Genomic DNA, 21,098 nt, shown 5'->3' with positions numbered 1-21,098 from the left:
CCAGTGATGAAGAAGTTGCTGATGAACCTATGATAGCAGAAGCTGCTTCAGATGCTCCTATGTGTTGATCAAAATTCAATTAGATTGGGACATAAATTGTTTGGTAATGAAGACAGTGACAGTTTTTAATGGCTTTTAGTTAATAAATATTCAGTAGGAGTAGGTACTTTTTTTGTTGTAAAGAATTTATTCATGTATTATGTCATACTTTGTGTATATTATATATAATAATGCCCTTATAAAGCTCCCAAATTAGTGTTAATTCTTAATATTATTATTGTATAAATCAAAGCAGTAGAATTAACTTTTTTTTTTCCTGGCAATCATGATTTATTAAATGATTGCTCTTTATTAAATGTTTTAAGAATAAGATAGACTATATATGTTTGCGTATTTTAAGTGTCACTACAAGTTTTTTGGAGTGGCTTTGTACAAAACAGGAAAACCTCTACATATTTTCTACAAAATATGTCTAGGATTATACCCAGTACTGAAATGTCACACTACAGTAGGCCTATCAATATTGTCCAAAAGCTGGTGTCGTATTATACATGAACTATATGAAAAAAAAAAATTTTTTTTGTAAAAAAAAATTAGTAGTTACACTGTACATAGTCAGTTTATACACATATATGGTAGATAAAATAACTTTTTTATAACAAAAAAAAAAAAAAAAAAACCACTAAATTAGACAAAAGCAAAGATCATATAAAAATGTGAACCATGTATACATCTTTTATAGTGCTCCATAAACAGTGGGTTTAACTTTAAGGAAAATCCCAGCTGTAATGCAATTGCCCATGGATCAATCAGTGTGTCGATATTGCTCAGTTATTCATTTTGTGTGCCTTTCCTTTTACAGCTCTCATTTATTGACTGCAGTTGAATGGACACATTTTTGTTAACACAACACTTGAAGTTTGTTTTGACACAAGATTGTATTCTGGTAGCAAACATGCTAAGAAGTGCATTATCTAAAGTAGTACACTCATTTGCTGGGGGTAGCCAGGTGTAGTGCTCCTTGTTTGGTGTCACAAGAACAACTGGGAAAACAAAAATGAGAGTAGGAGTGTGTTTATTAGAGCCAAATGACTTTTGTGAGTATGAGCAACTGTGTAGACAAATAGAGAACAAGTAAATCAGATTGCTTTGGAGTGGGAATTTTAATTTTCCAGATATTAACTGGAACTTGTGGGGTGATCATTCATACAATAGTAAGACTAAGTGTTAGATTACTTTTCTGCTACACCAGCATGTTAGTGAGGCAAGATAGAGTAGTACTCCTAATCTGATTATCAGCAGTGAACACAGTGCATGGATGCTGGATATACTTTTAAGATATAACTGCTCTAAAAGATAGAGGGGACAAATTTTGCTTTTGTAAAAGGTGGCTAGGTTACCACATTGTTCTCAGTTTTTAAATACCATTCATTGGGACCAACTGAAGATGTGACCAGCTGAAAATTCTAAATGAGAAGCATTTAGGGAAGTAACTGCAGAAGAATATATTTTATGTATTTTTTATCTATATTTTTGTGAAGAGTATTGAGAACTACATACAGATGGAATGGGCAAGCAATTGTGAATGTCTGAGTCTTCAATCTGGCCCTAATTGATAAGTGGGAAGGAAAGTCACCATAAGGAACAAAATGTTTAAATAAATTAATGATTATTATTTGTACCAGCACTTTAGAGAGAATACTAGGGGTAAGAATATTGACCTCATCATTACTTACAAATCAAATGACATCACAGGGCTTAAAGTAGAATCATTTCAGGTACTGATCATGCAGTCATAAGTTGAAAGATGTTGCAGTAGTTAAAGGTAAAGACATGGGTTTAATTCCAGAAAAGAGAACTATCACAATCTGAGGTGCTATTTAGCATCTGTTTATTGGGCAGATTGCAGAGGAAAGCAAGTACATTAGAATCATGGAATATCTTTAAAGCAATAATCACAGAATCACATGTGTGCGAACGCATATATGCCATTAACAGAATTTAGCAGCGGAGGGTGCCAAGATGGATGAATATAGAGTTGGCCATTTTAATAGAGCAGGAAAAAATAGCACGGGAAAGTTACAAACCAATGAAAAGTACTGAAGCCTAGGACAGCTACAAGTTGATTCATAATAGTACCAGATAAGGTTAGGGAGGCCAAGGCTGAGTATGAGAAAGCACTAATAGAGCAAAGAATGGGGACAAGGAGTTTTTCATGTGTGAACATCAAGAAGAAAATGAAGCAAATTCCTTGTGTACTCTGTGAAAAGATCCTTGTGTACTCGGTGCAGGAAAGTCTGATAATCCAGATAATTGAATAGGTACTTTTCATTGGTCTACTGATTAAACACCCTTTACACTGAGGAGAGGCTGTTCGAGATGAGGCTAAGCCACATGAAATTAGTGATTTCAAAATTACAGATGACTATTTATTAGAAAAACTTTTGTACTTAAAGGCAATTAAGGCACCTGGAATGGATGGCATATACCCGATAATTTTGAGGGAGTCAACCAGAGAGTGTATTCAACTGTTGAAGTAAATTATGATGGCATCATTGGACTTGGGAAAAATTCTTTTAGATTGGAGGATGCCAACGTATTGGCAATATTTAAAAGATAGTTCCAAGAGTGAAGTTGGTAACTACAGTGGTAGGGAAAATCATGAGTCAATGATTAAGAGTGTAATGGGACATTTAGATAGAAATGGCATTCTGAAGGAAAAAACAGTTTTGTTAAGAGAAAATAGTGTTTAACTAACCTAGTAACCTATTTTGACATAGTTATGATCTAGATGTGAGGATTTTGACATATTTTTTCTGGATTTTAGCAAGGTAATGCAGTCCCTTATCAGAGGTTACTGTGTAAACTGAAACATGGTGGGATTACTGGAAAGTTTCTAAGATGGATTGCAGGGTGGGGGTGGGGGGCACTTTTTTTTCTGATTTTCATAAATGACATTGAAGAAAGAGGGCTTGATGTCAAAATTAGCAGACACCGTACAGATTGGGAGAGAGTCGTGATCAGTGGCAAGCAGTGCATCCTTCAGAATGACTTGAACGGGCTTCAAGAATGTTCAGTGAAGTGGCAGCTGTTTTAAGTCTTATACTTTGAGAATAGCAACCCCAGAATAACTTATACACTTGGTGGGTTGAGTAGGGGAAAAAAAATGGATTTGGTAGTTACGATACGGGCAGATATTAAGTTTTCTGAGCAGTGTAAACAAGTAGCCGGGGAAAGCCCATGGTGTATTAGTAATTTATCAAACAATATCTAGTAGAGATCCTAATCCCACTGTCTAATTGGATTGCAGGGTGGTTGCAGAAACATGTCATAATCCAACTGTTATAAGGCAATTCTAAGACATTTGGAATACCGTATTGAAGTAGAGCTTCAATACAGTATTCCAAATGTATTGAGAGCTCATCTGAAAAAGTTTCTTGAAAATGTCCAAAGACTGGAAACTCACATGGTGAGATAGGCAAAGGAAAGACTGTGAGATACGGAGCTTGGTAACCAGCCACCTTAAAGGGGATTGGTTTAGGTTTCTAAGGCTTTCAGAGGGGTTAATAAAACAAATGCAGGCAAAAGTTTAATTGTTACAAAGAATTCCAGAACTAGGAATCATAAATTTAAATTACAGGGAAAGAGGTTTAAATTATACTGTATTAAGTTTTATTTTAGTAGTGGCAAATGATGCAAAAAAAGCAAGCTTATACAGTATTAGCAAAAAACTGCAACCTATCCTTCCTCAGTTTGAATTTATTCCACCTCGGGTGCATAGTCTGAGCAAGAGGAAGAATACCATCAGCATTGTGCTTGCTTAATCCATTCAAAGCCTTAAAACACTTAAATGAAATCACCTTGCAGGTGCCTAGTCTCCAGATGCTACAATCTTCAGAATTCAAGGTAAGAGAACCTCTTTGTTCCTCCTCACCAATCTCATTGTCTTTCTCTGCACTCATTCCAGCAGCTCTACATCCTTCCTAAAATGAGGCTTCCTGACCTGCATGCAGTACTCATGATTTGTCCTGACCATTGCCTCATACTACAATGGGATAATTATTTCTTTATCCCTGCTAGAAAAGTTCCTGTATATCACTGACAAAATCCCATGTGCTGTCCTGTGCAGCTTGTCTGCACTTCTCAGAGAACTTCATATCTGACTACAATTACCACAGTTCTTTTTATTTTCCACTACCCCAAGTGTAGTAGTACCACACAGTATGTTATTCCAGAGTTACTGCTACCTATACTTGCTACTTTGCATTTTGTCAATGCTTCAGTTGCCATTTCTGAGCCATGCACATCATTTTTATAGATCCCTTTGCAGTAGCATTCTGTCATTAACCACCCTGCCAACCTTTATATCATCTGCAAACCTGGACATTAAGCCTGATATGCCTTTATCATTAATAAATGTAGAAAACAGTTGGCCCAGCACCAAACCTGGGGGCTCAGCTAATAAGTCTATGAAGAGCAGTGTCCATCAGTACCACTGTCTTCTACCACTCAACCATCATTTTGTCCACAGCAATAACTTGCCCTTAATGCCATAGTGCTAGGCGCCTCCGTAGCCAGGTGGGCAGGAGCAGTAGTGCATAGCACACGCTTCTTGATTAGACAGGGGTTCGAGCCTGTGACCACCAAATACGGAGGATGCGGAATGGTCAGAGAATCCCCGGAGCAATATGGCCTTAGTTTCTAATGCTCCTTAAGAACTAAATAACAACAGCCACAGTACTCCAATTTGTACAGCAGTATTTTGTGCAATAGTATCAAAGGTTTTCCTGAAATTCAAGTAAAAACTGCAGTCATTATCAACCCACTGCAGGATGGAAGCCTCAACAATTCATGTTGAGGGAAAATCTGCCATGCTGTCCAGTGTGGGTTGGCAGATCGACCGTATTTAGCAGTCAGGTCTACTCAAAGAGCATATGCTACTGCACTCCTGCTCCTGACCACTCGGCTGCGGATGCTTCAAAATTCAAGTATATGATATCAACTTTTTTTGTATCCAGTTCCTTTGTCACTGCATCATAGTATCCATTCAAATTGGATAGACAAGATTTCCCCTTCACAAACCCATGTGTCTGAAGTATAATTGCACTCCTGTCTAGTGTCCTGCATTACTACTTTAACTAGTGGCTCCATTATTTTCTCTGTATGGAAGTTGGGCTTAGTCTGTAATTGCTCACATCACCCTTTGATTCCCCCCCCCCTTTTGAATTGAAGATACATTTATGCAAGTCCAGTCTGCAGAATATAGCCTGCGAGTCTGATTATTGGAACAAGTTGCCTCTGCAGGTAGTTAATGTTGACACTGAAGAAATTTAAGGGTCAACTGGATAATTACCTATGTGAAAAGTCCATAATTCCTTTTTTTTTCTTCTTTTTTTTTTGTCTGATGCAGCCAGATTGTGTGTGGCTTTCTTGCATTAAATATTAATACCAGCTGAGAGACGGTTTAGATCTAAATCAGTGGTGTCCAACCTGCAGGCCAGATCTGGCCCGTGAATAATTTTTATAAGGCTCGCGCAGAAAGTGAACTAAAGCAGCATCGATGCCACTGCATGTACAGGCGTGCAAACATCCAGCTCAACTGTATCAAACATGTACATGTGATTCAGTGTCAGTCGTATGTATGCTAAATACAGTTATGCATTTGATATAGCTTGTTCATTGCATTGAATTAATTATTAATTTGTATTGAATTTAAAAAAAATCATTCTTAAAAATGTTCCAAAAGGGGAGAATCGATTTGGAGTGTCGTGTTTTTGATCCAAGGTGAATTGAAAACTATTTCTTCATTGAAGTGTGTTTGGTGTGTCAGGAGATTGAGTTTTTAAAGAATATAATTTAAAACGACACTGATTCCAATCATAAATCTTATGATCAACATAAAGGAGTGCTGCGAATTAAGAAAACAAAACATACTGGAAACGTATCTTTTAAGAAATTTGTCTGCTGTACGTGCCAGTTATCAAGATTTTCTAGATCTTGTTGCACATTTGATTGCTTTTGAAAGTAAACTGTTCAATGAATTTGTTAAGCGTTGTTTGTTAAAAGTTATGGAAGAAATTTATCAGGAGAAATGAACAAGGATATAAGACATTAGTTTGTCTCGACAAACAATTATGCGAAGAGTAGATATTAGAAAGAATTTGTTCGAACAACATTTGGAAAACATAAAACAAATGAAATATTTTAGTGTGGCACTGGATGACAATACTGATGTAAATGACACAGCCCAACTCATCATCTTCATACATGGAATTAGTGATAATTTTGTACCAGTTGAAGATTTAGCTGATCTATAGAGTATGTGCGGAACAACTACAGGTGAAAATCTTTTTGAAAAGTTTTGCCAATCTATCGAAAAGTTACGATTAAATATTAAAAATCTGGTAGGAGTCCAAACTGGTGGTGCAAAAAATATGATTGGTAAAAACATTGGGTTATGGGTAGAATAACCAAGAAAGTGATATATATCGGAGCTGAAACTCCAATTGGAATTCACTGCATTTTTTTTTTTTTATAGAAACCCCAAACACGAGAGATATAACTTATAGTACCATGCATGGGTTGGAGGTTGAGAAGACGAAAGAAGATATTTGTTGGCAATACACTTTAATTTTCAGGAAATACGTCTGAAGGAAGGTTGTTCCAGAAAATGGCAGTTGAATGAATAAACAAAAGCAAGATGAAAAGTTGGTTCTGTGAGTTTGAAGTTGGACAGTAAATGGATATTGGCTGATGTGTGGATTCTGACAGTGGATCTACACTGTCAGAATCCACACTGGCGATCATTGATCAGACGGAAGGTTTTTAGATAGTTTAAGAGTTGACAGTTAAGCGATTTCTCCATTACTTTAGAAAGAGTAGAAGTAATTTGGTGGGAGGGATTTGTCACCCTTTTTAGGGATTTGTCACACTGGCTGGATATGAGCAAATTTCCAAGCAGAAGGAAAAGCACCTCTAGAATAAGAAAGTGAATAAAGGTGGCATAGAACAGGAGTAAGTTCAAGAGTGAGGTTTTGAGAACAAGTGGGGAAATACCATCAGGACCTGGAGCTCCATCAAGAAATACCATCAGGACATAATCTTCATTATGTATTGAAATTGGCATCACAAATTTGCAAACAAATTTTGAACAATTATTTAAAAATATCCCGCCTCAATCATCTCATTAAATGTTTTGTCCAGTAAATGTTCTTGTGCATTGTACTTAATAAAAGTTTCGAATATTTCAATTTTAGGTTTATCATTATTTTTATTTATTCACCTTAATATTGAAAAGCAGTGATCTTTTTCAGGTTGTAAGTTTTCTAAAATGAGTATTTAAAAGCAGAAGTAAGTCAGATTTTTATAATTTTAATAAAATCTAAAAAAATCACTGACTTAGAATTGCTTCACATAAAAGTGCTGGGAATTTGCATTTTTTTTAATATATAGCTTTGAAAAGAAAAAAACGGTAACATGAAAATAAAAATTTCCTTTTACGAGTAAAGAGAGAAAATGTGACAATATTTTCTCAAATCACTCTGTGCGGCCCGCGAAACAAATTAACTTTGATTACGGGGAAAAGGTTGGACACCACTGATCTAAATGGATGTCAGGTGCACCAGTGAGTCTTGTAAAGAAGAAAAATATATGGGACACATAAATATTAAGGTTCATAGAAACCTTCAGTAAGTATCAACTATTCTGCATACATGTTGCAAAAGGGATTAAGCAAGCCAAGGCAGATTGAGAAGCCTCTAGCAAAGAATGAGCAGAAGTTTTCTACTTATATTAACACTAGAAGAAAAGGGATGAATTGCATTTGTCCACTGGAAATAGAATGAATTCTGATGATTCTGTTCAGGCTGGTAAACTGAACAGGATCATCAGTTCCATTCAATTGATAATTTGATGATCATCAACTGAATGAATAATTTTCATCTATTTGTGCATTGGGGATAATTGTGCAGTCAGACACAAAGTTCTGAAAGGTGCAGACAGGCTGCTAGGAGAACTAATGGGACATTGTCAATGATGTACAGGAATGTTGCCAGCAGGGAAAGGGTGATTATTCTGCTGTAAATGGCAACAGTTAGGCAACATCTTCAGTACTGTATTCAGGTTTCGGAGCTCTATTTTAGGAAGGATGTAGATCTGTTAGAACTTGTGTAGTAGAGTATCATGATTAGTCATGGACATAAATGGAGGAGCTATTTCTGTTCTGTAAATTTCAGCATCTAGAAACTGCATATTCAAGGAGACCTTATTAAATCTAAATGGGTTGAATAAAATTGGAAAAGAGTTTTAGAATAGGTGGGAGAATTTATTTTCAGTTAGAGAATAATTGATTGTTGGAACAAACTTTCATTTAGTATTGTGGAAGTGAGTATTTTGAATAATTTAAAGAAGGATCAGGCACGTTTAGAAGAAATCGGAAGAAAAAAACTTTTGGTAATTTGTTCCAAGACCTCAGAAGTTGAAATTTTCACTATATAACTAAGCTATTTATCTCTCTAAAAGGTCATTTTTACAATGGAAATTGCACTACACCTTCATTGTTATTATATGGTTTGTTATAAGAATCAGTTTTGAATGCCTTTGTGATATTTTTCTAAAACACATTTTTGGAGGTCACTACCCATAAAACAATAAAGCAGTTTGCACTTTCCAGTTTATTGGGCTTTTCTGTTAGTGCAATCTATTATAAATGGGTAGTAAACTCGATCTTATTGCATTTGCGATAATCTGGAATTGTGTGTTTTTACATTATGTTGTTGAATTGTTGAGGAGGCTTCCATCCTGCAGTGGGTTGATAATGGCTGCAGTTTAACTTTTTTTTACAAAGCAGGACAAAGTTTGTCATCTATTGCACAGGAATTAGGCATCTCTGCTTCAACAGTGAATGCTATTTTAAAGGACAGTTCACATATAAAAGAACATGTTAAAGGATCAATGCAATTAAGATCAACAGTGATCACAAAACAGTGTTCAGGTGCTATATCGAAGATAGAAAAACTATTAATAATATGAATGGAAAATCAGATTCTGAAGCAAGTGCCCCTGAGTTCATTGGCATTCAAGCAAAAGCAAGAAGTACTCGTGATGATATTAAGGATAAGTACAGCAAAACCCAAGCCAAGTTCATGGCAAGTAACGGGTGGTTTAATAAGTTCAAGCATCGCAGTGGTTTCCAAAACATTAAAGTATGCGATGAAGTCACCAGTGCCGATTCTGCAGCTGCAGAGAAATTTTGTGATGTGTTAGGAAAACCCCTTCTGAAATCTCCACAGCCCTCAACTTCCACAGCGGCGTGCTTATCATCTGGAGAGTTAATTCTGGCAACGATGCTAGAAAGGTAAAACTTGGTGATATGCCCGTCTCCTCTCTTTTTGTAATTTTGTACACTTCTGTAATTTTTCTTTCGCATGAGATAAAAAAATAATTGAATAAATAATTCTATTTACGTGTTCATAGAACATTTCTTTTTTGCTTCAGTCAAATTTGTGAGTGCTGCATAAAGCATTTAGGGAAATTCTGACACGTATAGTTCCACAGAAAGCAACCCTTATGTGAGTCAGGGAGTGGCTGTACTTGGAAGGGTTGTTTTTAAGGAAAAAGATCAAGAATGCTTGCTGTGTGGTTAGGATTGTCTGATAGATAAATGAACAATCCATATGAGGTGATTAGTAATTGTAAAAGCCTCAGCACCCTGACCAGTTTTTTTTTTTTTTTTATGAAAACCCAAACACGAAAGGTATCAAAACCTATAGTACTTAGTACCGTGCATGGGTTGATGGAGAAGTATGGGGGCAGGCGATGCCGGAAACTTTGCTCTCATTTCACCACTTCAAGCCTCCAATAAGCAAAGTGGTGGGCTGTGTGACTAGAAAACTGAGGCTAGCTGGAGTTGTGAACATTAAAAGCTCAATGGAAAATTACCTCACTGTTAAGAAAATTAGATTGTAGAAAGTCAAGCTTTAAAGAAAGGAAGTCAGATTTCCAAATGATAGTGGAATTGGGAGATCAATAGTTGGCATCAGGTAAATTTTACCTAGTAGGGTCGAGATTTTAAGCCAGAAAAGATTGAAAGGAGGAGATTACAAATCACTGTCTCTGATAGGAAATGTTCGTGGCCATATGTACAAGTATCACCTTTGGGGTGAAAAGAATTGTACAGCAAATAATTAGGATAACTGAGATGAGTAGTGGTTGGATCAAGAGTAATTGGGATTCTGTTAGAAAAAGTAACTGTGGCTTGGCACTGTAGGTGAAAATGGATATCATTGATATTGGTGTTGAAACCACTTATATTTGTTAAATGAACAAGGAAGTGTTTGAGAGGGTTAGATATTTTTGCAGATAAGTTTTTTTCCATTAGTTTGACTATTCATGATGTATTCAATAGTATTGAAAAGGTGGTGGGGATGTATCATGAAGTAATGAAATTTTTGGATATGGTATATACACAGCTCTTTGACATAACGTGGCCTGAACAGTGTCCCCCACATGCATGCTTTTTTGGACCCCCAGTCACTGGCAGAGCAGAGGCAGCAAGATTATATACTGTGATCTGGATGTATCCTAGAGTTACCAATAGGTTCAGTCTGGTGGACTCTAGCGGTTGGCCTATGACCATTGTTTTAGTGCTGGATTCTATCCTTGAAATGTAATTAAGATTTTTATTTTACCGTGATATCCAGCATAACCTCAAAAGTCAGCAATCATACTGCATGATGCAAGAGATTGGGAGTATTGATGTATTTACTTCAGTGAAATACATATAACAAGCTATTTTATTTAGGGATGAGTCTTGTAGTCACTTTGTATCCTTTACAGGATGTTTTATTTTTGTCAGAATTATTCCCATTTTCTTTATTTGCTTGTCACTACTAAAAAGTAGCGATACCAGCTAACATATATTCATTGATGTATAAATGTTGGTAATGTAAAAGTATTTTTGTCCCTTGAGCAGTATTTTCAAACTCCTTGAAAGTGAAATGTTTTGTGAGCTTGTTCTCATGGATTATGAACAAGTCTTGGTCCACCTTGACTGTCTTCCCAAGTAATAATTTCTATCATCCAAGTTTCTTGCAATGACAGACTTGTCGTTGGGGAGGAAATGACAATCTATTATTTCTAAGGTGAAAACACCTGTCCCACCTTTCCTACGGAGTGGTTCTGTATACCGTATTGTGTGTCTGGATTGTGGGGAGTGTTATGTGGGTGAGTCTGGTAGAAAATTGAAAGATCTGGTTTCTGAGCATTAGGTGGCTCTGTGAACTGATAATTTTGAATGCTCCGCAGTCGCCGAGCATTATTGGATTGAGCAGCACAAGCTTGATCCCCAACGGGATATTGACATCGTCGACTATTCATGTGATTACTGCCAGCGCTCATGGCTTGAAGCACTGCACATAGCCACCAATAATGGTACTATGAATCACACAAGGGGAGTACACTTACACCCTATTATAGAATGCACTGTATTGCAGTGCGATGAGTGCTGGCGATTATCACGTGTACGTAATTCTGCTCTACCAACACCAGACTCGTGGTACGTAATCATGCCCAGCTGACTTATGCTATTGTAACCATCAGTATATACTGAAGTACACCATTCACAGACTAGCTGATGAAGAGGCACTTTGCTTTGAAAGCTGAGTCGGTCATCGCAAGAAACTTGGATGATATAATGCAACAGACACACGAGGCCTGTTTTCTAACTTTCTTCTGTTGTCAACTTGTAAGCAGCTCTTGCCTTTTTCTACATAGTTTGATATTTTTTACTTTTTGCATAATTTTGTTTCTCAACCTCTCTTAAGAGAAAAGTCTTTTTTTCAGTAGTTGATTTCTCTTCCTCCTTATGAAAATTTTTTCAACTAGTATATGCTGACAACAAACAATTATTTAGAAAATTGAAGAAAAATCTAAACTACAACAGTGAGTTGGTACCCAGTGAACTGACACTCCACAGAGCTTGCTTCACCCAGTATTTTCTCAAAATTGAAATAACAGTAATTAAGGGCTTTTTTGAATTTGTTACTAAATGCCATGCAAATTTCATATCTGAAATTTGAGAATTTTTATGCTTAAAAAAAAAATCTTTGTATGAAACCCATCAGCTTCAAGAGGGTTATGTTGCCAACAACTATTTAATGCTACAAGAAAGGAGATTTAAAAAATAAATTTTAGATAGGTTATAATGTGAAACTGTTTGTCCTTGTAAAGTGTAATTAATAATTTCTTCTGTTAACTATTTTCAATAACTGCAAGTTGTAGGGATTTGTAATGTCTGTCTCAAGTCCATCAGCTTTTTATCTTAAACCTCCTTGGGTGTGTTAATTTATTTTTAGTTTTAAGGTTTAGTTTAATTTTGGTGCACTTGTGCTATAACTCTTGGGAAAGCAATAAATAAAAATTTAGGAACCGTACCAAGTAAAAAATTAGTCTATATTTAGGAAGAAACAGAATATCATAAATTTTATCTTAAACCAATAATTAGCATTATTTTCAAGTTAACCTCACAGGTAGTACTGACACTGCAGAGTTAAACATGAAAACATCGGGTGCCATGCCATTGTTCTTGCTGCTCTTTATTTGCATGATTCGTAGCATAGGAACTGATAGATGACATTGCTATGAAATTTTGAATGTTCGTTTGTTTAAAGCACAAGATTACTTGTCTTTCTACTCCCACAAGTTAAGTAAAGTCTCGCAAGTTTTTGAATGATTTGTTATAGCTTTTGCATAGATAAATACATAGAAACAATACAATATTCACTTAATATGGACACTGCTCTATGGGAAGCAAGATATATAAGTTTAAAATTTCACTTCTAATTCCTTCCTGCAAACGAATGAAGACCTAGAGAGCACAAACGGCAAATGTTGCCTTAGTGATAATCTCATCATTATAACCTGCTCCATATGAACTTTTATTGAGGAAGTGGGTGCAATGATTTAACCATTTTTCTCCTGTTTCTCTGGTATCTCTTTAAAACTTTTACTAGCACTCCTTTACTTTACTTGTAATGATATTATACAGTACAAGTTTTTTTCTTTTTTTTTTTTTACCGTTGCATTTGGTCTTTCCAAAAATATTTCTCACAGCTGAACTCAAAATAAATTTTAAACGCATTTAAACTTATTAATAAAGGATTGCTAGCTTTGTCTGTGAAGTAATGATTTAAGGTGTGGAGTTCTGCACGTTACAGATAGCATATATTATATTGCATACAGGTAATTTGTATTTTAAAATTAACTGATTGACCCCAGTATTTATACTCCAAAGAGTATCCAGTTTCGTAGTTATTGGATGCTGCTCAACAAACTGCCATTTTTCTGATCTGAATGGCAAATTTTGGACCTTTGCAGGTCTGTTTTGGCTGTAGCTCATTGAGCAGCAAATCAATTGTGTACCAACAAGAAAATCTAATCGTACAAGTGAGATAGTCTTCAGCAGAAAACTTATCTTGAGATTTTCCGTATTTCCTCATGTATAAGACACCTTTTTTTCGAAAAATTTGGGGTCTAAAAATTGGGTACGTCTTATACAATGGTTTTAGATATTTTTTTACTTGCATTTTTCACACTTGTTGTCTTTGCGCTCATTGTTTCGCACTTGTTACTGGTATATTAGGTTACGTTCTGCCCAGAAATGGCTCAGAAAAGATTTTCGTACAGTGCTGAATTCAAGTTAAAAGTGATCCAGTTTGCAAAAGTGAATGGAAGTCATGCTGCTGAACGTAAGTTTAGTCCTCCTCCAACTGAGAAAACAATCCGAGACTGGCTACGGGAAGAAGAAACCCTACTGAAAACGCCACGGCAGAAGAAGGCCATTAGAGGCAAGTCAGCAAAATGGCCTGATTTACAGAGGGAATTGAAGATGCAGATTGAGGAGCAAAGGGCAATTGGAATTCCTGTGTCCACGAAGATGGTTCAGCATGAGGCAAGGAGAATTGCTGATGAAAAAGAAGTTACCGATTTCAAAGGTGGACACAATTGGTGCTTCAGGTTCATGAAACGGAATGGACTAAGCATGCGTACACACACACCAGACTTGCCCAAAAGATGCCTGAAAGCTATGAGCAAAAGGTCCTTGAATTTCATTGTTTTGTCATTCAATGTCAGAAGACACATCAGTTTGAGTTGGGACATTTCAAATATGGACAAAGTCCCCCTTCAATTTGATGTAACAGAACTGTTGATAAAAAGGGGGTGAAAACTGTAACTGTGAAGACAAGTGGACATGAAAAGAGCCATTACACAGTTGTTCTAGCTTATTGTGCCGACGGAACCAAGCTGCCTCCTATGCTGATTTTCAAACACAAAACAATGCCAAAAGAAGAGATTCCTCAAGGAGTGATTGTTCACATTCACGACAAGGGTTGAATGGGATGAAGATCTGGTTTGAGAAAGTTTGTAGCAGGAGACCAGGTGGGCTCTTACGCAAATCTGCCCTATTGGTGCTTGATCAGTTCAGGGCAGACATAACAAAAAATACAAAGAAGATTGCTGCAGAGCAAAAAACAAAACTTGCCGTCATACCTGAAGGCTTGACATCCCTGCTCCAACCACTTGATGTCAGCATTAAGAAACCCTTCAAAGCTACAATGACAGACAAATGGAACCAATGGATGAAGTCTTCTGGGGACAATTTGACACCATCAGGAAGAGTGAAAAAACCAACTATAGGAAAAGTTTGTACCTGGGTGAAAAGAACCTGGGATAATATCAAGATCGAGATCGTTGTCAAGTCATTTAAGAAGTGTGGCGTTTCAAATGCCATAGATGGAACCGAGGATGAGGCAATATATGAAGACAGTAATTCGTCATCAGACACAGATGAGGACAAGCTAATGGATGGGAGTTTTGGCAGTGATGAGTTGTATGAATTTTATGATGAATAAAACTTGAGTTCAATAACTTTATGTAATACTTTTTTTTTTTTTTTTCAAATTTTGGCCCCCAAATTTAAGGTGCATCATACATGGGGAAATATGGTAGTTAAATTTAGGTAGAAAATTCAAACTTAAATTGCCAGTTGCCTCACTTATAAAGAACAGTTGTGTTTGGCCACCTACCTCTTTTTTTTATCCATGATAGATCATAGTTTTTTTTATATTTATATAGGGCTACATGTGTACATTTATTTAACATTTACTTCCACTTCTAGGTATACTTGAATTTGAAGCACTGAGAAGTCCTGTTTGGATTCAGACGTGAGTAGTTGTTTTCTGAAAAAAATTCCCCATGTAATTTAGTGCATTTTTATTGAGCATCATTAGAATAATTTTTTTTTTCATAAATATAAATAGGGATTTATCAAATAACTTGAACAAAACCGTTTTCTAGTATTTATTTCTGTTTTTGATTAGTTTCATTATGTGACAGTACATTAAAGTGTGATGCTCATAGTTTTAACTTAGCATGCCACATCGGTACTGCACAATTCATTTCTTGCTCTTCAAGTATCTAGTCTTTGACTTTTCAAATGAGTGGGTAGCTAATGCCAGGGAAGCAAGCTTAAATAACTTCAAGGGGTGTGTCAGGGTAGTTAACTGTACAAGAACACTTGTCTTAATTGTCTATATAGTAATGTCAGAAATGTTGTCAATAAAATGAGTAAATTCAGTAAACTGCTGGTTAGGACAAGTAATGCTGACATAATATGGCTAACAGAAACATGGTGCCACCAAGAAATAGGGAATGATGAATTTCAGTATAGAATGTACAATGTATTTAGGAAGGATATTGGGCAGGTGGTGGGATCATGCTTCTTTTCAAAAGCAGCCGGAGTGCAGTGAAGTTTTTCCTGGATTCAGAGTTTCGCATGCTAATACAAAATCTGTATAGTGTGAGATAGTTGGAAGCAAAGGTATAAGGAGAATGGGTTTAATCTACAGGCCAGGTGATTGTGAACATTATGACGAGAGCCTCTACACGAAATGGAATGGGCAAGTAAGTTTGAATGTCTTATTATGGGTGATTTTAATTTGCGTCTAATTGATTGGAACAAACAGGAAGATAACCCAACATAGGGACAATTTTTAAATCAACTAGGTTGATTTAAAAAGGGAAAAGAATATTCTAGACCTAATCATCACCCATGAACCAGATGACATAATAGGGCTGACATTACAGGAACCAGTAACATAAAGTGATCACTGAGTTTTACGGTGGATAATGAAGAGAGAGAGAGAGAGAGAGAGAGAGAGAGAGAGAGAGGTAGCAGTGATTAAAGGCAAAGGAATGGGTTATAATTTCAGGAAAATCATCATTCTTCTCTTTCTTGGTGATACCCTTCTACTTCTAACTCTCTCTCATGGTAACTCAGTGTTTTTTTTTTTTTTTTGCTGGTGCAGCAGAAGCCTCAGGCTTCCTTGCACCATACGGCTAATAATAATAATAAATAGATTAATCAAAATCTAAATATTATTATTATGTGCCCCACTGCATGTGCTTATTCACGCAGTTACTTTGTGGAGAGTGTGTGTAAGTGTTGAATTATTATTTAGCTTACTTATGGACAGTACTTATACATTAATTTGATTTGATTTAAAATTAATACTATGAGAAAGAGTAAAACGTATCATTTTCATCGAGTGGGAAGAATACTTTTTTGTAACGATAAAAGAAAAATGTTGTTTGATTTGCAATGCTTCCATGGCTATACCCAAAAAAGAAATTTTAGAAAGGCACTTCAACACTCCATGGTAAATACCAATCAGATTTCTGCCTAATAGTGACTTTAGAAAAAAATAAATTAAAATAACTTAAATCCAGATTATTCGCAGAACAGAATTTCTTCCTAACACCTGATTTACAATCTAAAGCTGTAACTGTAGCATCGTTTAAAGTGAGTCATCTTCTTGCAAAAAAATGCAAACCATTTTCTGATGGTAAATTCATCAAAGATGCATTTTTAGAAATAACAGATTTTTTTTGAAAAATTTAAGAACAAAAATGAAATTAAGTGTTCTTCAGGATCTGCAGTTATCTCGAAATACTGTGATGCGACACATCGAAAAAGAGAAAAATGTGAGCAAACAATTGCATGCTCACATTGCTAATTGTGTCCTTTTCGTTACAACTGGATGAATCTACAGATGTCAGTGATACAGCCCAGTTGCTCGTATGGGTTTTGATGATTCTGCCACTAGAGAACTGCTGGGTATACTTCGTTAAAAGAAAGAACTAGAGGTCCAGATGGAGCTAAAGCAGTGCTGGGGCATCTTACCGGATTCATTACATTGTGCCAAAAGGATGATGAATTCCCAGATTTTTTGAGTTACCACTGTATCATCCACCAACAAGTGTTAACCACCAAAAGATTAAATACTAAAAGTGTTATGGACATAGATTTCAAAATCGTGAATTCCATCAGAGGGCAATCTCCTCAAAGGAGACTTTTCAAAATACAACTATGAAAATGAACCAGATCTGGGCATCTCTGTGGGCAGGAGCAGCAATGCGTAGCACACGCTTCTTGATTAGACCGGGGTTCAAGCCCGTGACCATCAAATACGGAGGATGCGGAAAGGTCAGGGAATGACCACCACATATCCCTGGAGCAATATGGCCTTAGTTGCTAATGCTCCTAAAAACCAAATAACAAACAAATGAACCAGATCTGATTTTTACCCACAGATGTGAGGTGGCTGAGTCGGAGTAAGTCTCTACAGACATTTCGAAATTTGCTGAATGAAATTAAAACATTTGTTGATCAAACTTTTTTGGGGAGATGATTATCAGCAGCTACAAGATATGAGTGGTTGTGTGATCTGGCTTTTTTGGCAGATTTTACCAGTAAATTAAGTGATCTGAATTTGGAATTACAAGGAAAAAATGAAAATGTGGGTGACATGATTCGTAGTATTTCTGCATATAAATATCAATTTTTGCCAATGGCTAAGGATCTCAAAGAAACAAAATTTCGATCATTTTGCAAAAATATCCTGTTTGAATTTAATAGTGAAAAATATGTTTCTGAAAATGAGGAAGTTGTGGACGATTTTAAACCAGATTCAATGATTTTAAAATAATTGAAGACATTGTTCAATATATTTCTTATCCATTTAATGTTGACTTAGATAAGAAACAAATTGAAGAAAAAATTGCTGAGATTTTTCACATGGAGAAAAAAAAATATTACATGAAAATGAAATTATTACATTGCGAAAGGATATCTTCCTAAAAGCCGATCATCAGAAAAAGACATTTTGGAAATGTTTGCCGAGAAAAGTACTCAAATGCAAAAAAAAATGCAGTAAACTTTTAAATTCCTGTTTTGGTTCCACATATCTATGTGAATTGTCCTTTTCGTATTTGAAACAAACAAAGACGAAGAATCGCTCTTATTTTTATTGACTTGCATACAGAAGATTCTTTAGGGTTGGCCTTATCACAGTATATCCCTGGTTTCCAAAGCTTAGCAGATGACATGAAAGCAAACTTCGCATAAATTAAAATTTCAAATATGTATGAATTTAAAATAAGAATTCTGAATTGTATTTAATTTTAAAATTTATAAACAACATTTTTCAATGTGTTGATTAACTTTTTAACCATTTGCAATGAAATTCTTGAGATGGTAGATCGTGGCACATTTTGAAGAAAAAAAGTAGATCGCATCACAAATTAAGTTGACCACCCCTAGCATATACCATATAATTTTAAGGGAGGCAGCAAGTGAGAGCATCACTGGACTCGGGAGAAATCCTGTTGAATTGGAAAAGTGTTAAGGTATCACCAATACATATAGGCAGTTCTAAGAGTGTAGTGGGAAATTACCGAATGGTCAGTCTAACTTCAGTAATAGGAGGCAAAATCATGAAGGCAATGATCAAGGGTGGTGGAATTCAGGATTGTTTAGATAAAAGTGGCATTCTGAATGATACCCAGCATGGTTTTGTAAAGGGAAAATGTTTGACAAATCTGGTTAGCAATTTTGACATGGTCACTCATGAACTGGATTTAGGGAATAAATTGTTTATTTATATTTCAGCAAAGCATTTTACTCAGTCCCATGTGATTGGTTACTTTATAAGCTGGAACAGGTTGGAATCACGGAAAATCCTTAGATGGATCACAGGATGGTTTCAGGGCAGGAGGCAGAGGGTTATGATAAATGGTTATTCCTCAGATTGGATTAATGTAAGAATTGGGGTTCCTCAAGGGTCGGTATTGGGACTACTGTTTTTTTGATTTTCTTAAATAATATTGATGAAGGGATATTTAAATTTGCAGGTGATGCAAAAATTGGTAGAGTAATTAATTAGATCACTGTCAAGTGATCTAATTAACAATTGAAGATTGGTAGATTGGGAGATAGACTTCAAGGATGGTCAGAAAAGTTGCAGCTATGCTTTAATTCAGCATAATCCAAGGTCTTACACCTAGGGAACAGCAACCCCAAAATGATTTATACACTTAATGGAGTTGAACTAAAGTCAGTAGCGGGAGTTAAGATATGGTCAGACATGAAGTTTTCTGAGCATTGTAGACAGGTTGCAAGGAAAAGCCCATGGTGCCCTATCAATGATTTATTGAACATTTGCTAGTAGAGATAAGGACATCACAATCCCATTATATAAGGCTGTTGTTAGATCACACTTTGAATACTGAGTTTCAAGTATGGAAACTGCACCTAAAAAAAAAAAAGACACCCAGCTTTTTGAAAGGGTCCAGAGATGGGTAACTTGCCTGGTGAGATTGGTAAAAGGGCATCCATATGAGGAAAAACTTCTAATTATGTGTGCTGCGCAGCTTGGAAACTAGGCATCATAGAGGAGACTTGATTGAGGTAGTTAAGGCTCTGGGTCTGCAGACCCAGAGTCTTAAACAGGTGGCAGCCTAGGTCTGCAGTTTACATCTGATTCATATAGGCAGTATGTGGCCTTGCATTATCATAGGGTAACGTGATTTGGTGTTGTTAGCACCCTTCTTTTTTTGTTTTATAGTCCTATTACACTTATGCAGCATCTGACAGTATCTTTCCTTATTTATAGTCTGACTTTTCTCAAAAAAATCAAGCAAAATTGGGCATTCTCTGCCCCAAAATACTAGCTATAATTTTTTGTGATGTTCTTTTTCCGTCACTGGAGATGATAGATATCACCATTCCATAGACTGGCATTTAGAATATAGAAGATCTGGTCATAATGGAAGATCCAGATCTTGTTATCATGGCTTGGATCTTCCATTATGACCAATATTTTATATACATTAGATTACAGAAAAATGCTTCAAGCATATTTTTCTGTAATCTAATGAATATAAAATATTTAATACACTTTTCCTTAAACACTGTAATGCTTGCATCATTGCATTTGGTGCAAGCACTAGGGTGTTAAAAGAGATGCTGTTTCAAAGAGTAGTTCAAAGATAATTTTCTAAAAAGATAGGAACACAATTTTTGGATGAATCATTTCATCCAAAATCTTAGTGTTTTCTTTGCATACTAACTTTGGGCTTCCATTAATTCATTGGTCACAAATGTTGCTGATTCCTTCAAAAAGTGTAAGCCATTTTCCGGCAATTATTCTAGGACAACTTCTGAATCAACTACATCAACACAATATTCTGTTGAATTATAAAGCTTTACATTTCTTGTTCCCTGGCCAGTTAGCTTTACATATGCAGCCAATTCTGGTTATTTGGGACTTGTGCATTTTGGTCTGATTAAGTGGCTGCCCCAATTATCCGAAGTTCCACATAAAAAAAAAAAAGTTAAAAATACAATGGACACCCCCCCCCCTTATTTACAATTGGTTCGCTGTACAATCCAATCACGTTACGATGGACTCACCATAGTACTGTTCACTATATGATATGTAGTAAGCACCGGTCATTGTGATCACGTTTGTGAATTGAATTTTAATTCTATTAAACAGTAATTCTAATTAGTGAAAATAGGAGAAATATTATCCACAGACTATAAAAGTAAAGATATGTTAAGCACAAATTTACCCATTATTACCTTACCAATTAAAAAATTAAATGATACACGAAAATTGGAAGAATATACGTGAAAATTGGAATAATTAATATGTACTGTAATATGTGCATACTAACTAGTTGGCATTTGTGGGTGGGGG

The 21,098-nt window shown here is 35.9% G+C and overlaps 1 protein-coding gene across 2 annotated transcripts in view; it reads left to right on the top strand.

Annotated features, from left to right (window-relative positions):
* Positions 1-21,098, top strand: part of LOC150089353 (heterogeneous nuclear ribonucleoprotein K-like) — a 256,189-nt gene that overhangs the window by 15,998 nt on the left and 219,093 nt on the right. For both annotated transcript variants that reach the window (XM_090389144.1, XM_090389124.1), the window contains exon 2: positions 15,176-15,221. The gene's annotated coding sequence lies outside the window, so the exon portion shown is untranslated. The remainder of the gene's footprint in view (positions 1-15,175; positions 15,222-21,098) is intronic.

Source organism: Mastigoproctus giganteus, chromosome 2 (assembly GCF_048544385.1).
Source record: "Mastigoproctus giganteus isolate SK-2022 chromosome 2, ASM4854438v1, whole genome shotgun sequence".
In the NCBI taxonomy this organism is placed as follows: domain Eukaryota; kingdom Metazoa; phylum Arthropoda; class Arachnida; order Uropygi; family Thelyphonidae; genus Mastigoproctus; species Mastigoproctus giganteus.
Note: the sequence above shows the minus strand (reverse complement) of the source record. Positions and strands in the feature narration are given on the sequence as shown.